Genomic DNA, 935 nt, shown 5'->3' on the forward strand with positions numbered 1-935 from the left:
CTTTGTTGCTCCTCTCTCATGATTCTTTGATCTTCTTTAATTTCATGGAGGAGGATGGAATGTTCTTGGTGCTCCACCCTTAGTTGTCCCATGTTGGAACTCAATTCTCCTAGGGAGGTGTTGATTTGCTCCCAATAGTTTTGTGGAGGAAAGTGCATCCCTTGAGGCATCTCAGGGATTTCATGATGAGGAATTTCCTCATGTCCATGAGTGGGATCTCTTGTTTGCTCCATCCTCTTCTTAGTGATGGGCTTGTCTTCATCAATGAGGATGTCTCCCTCTATGTTAATTCCAACAGAATTACAGAGGTGACAAATGAGATGAGGGAAGGCTAACCTTACCAAGGTAGAGGACTTGTCTGCCACCTTATAAAGTTCTTGGGATATAACCTCATGAACTTCTACTTCCTCTCCAATCATGATGCTATGAATAATGATAGCCCGGTCTATAGTAGCTTCGGACCGGTTGCTAGTGGGAATGATTGAGCGTTGGATAAACTCCAACCATCCCCTAGCCACGGGCTTGAGGTCATGCCTTCTAAGTTGAACCGGCTTTCCTCTTGAATCTCTCTTCCATTGAGCGCCCTCTTCACAAATGTCTATGAGGACTTGGTCCAACCTTTGATCAAAGTTGACCCTTCTAGTGTAGAAGTGTTCATCTCCTTGCATCATGGGCAAGTTGAATGCCAACCTTACATTTTCCGGACTAAAATCTAAGCATTTCTCCCGAACCATTGTAAGCCAATTCTTTGGGTCTGGGTTCACACTTTGATCATGGTTCTTGGTGATCCATGCATTGGCATAGAACTCTTGACCATTAAGATTCCGACTTGTTGAATGGGGTTGGTAAGAACTTTCCAACCTCTTCTTCGGATCTCATGTCGGATCTCCGGATATTCACTCTTTTTGAGTTTGAAAGGGACCTCGGGGATCACC

Source organism: Arachis duranensis, chromosome 6, assembly GCF_000817695.3.
Source record: "Arachis duranensis cultivar V14167 chromosome 6, aradu.V14167.gnm2.J7QH, whole genome shotgun sequence".
In the NCBI taxonomy this organism is placed as follows: Eukaryota; Viridiplantae; Streptophyta; class Magnoliopsida; order Fabales; family Fabaceae; genus Arachis; species Arachis duranensis.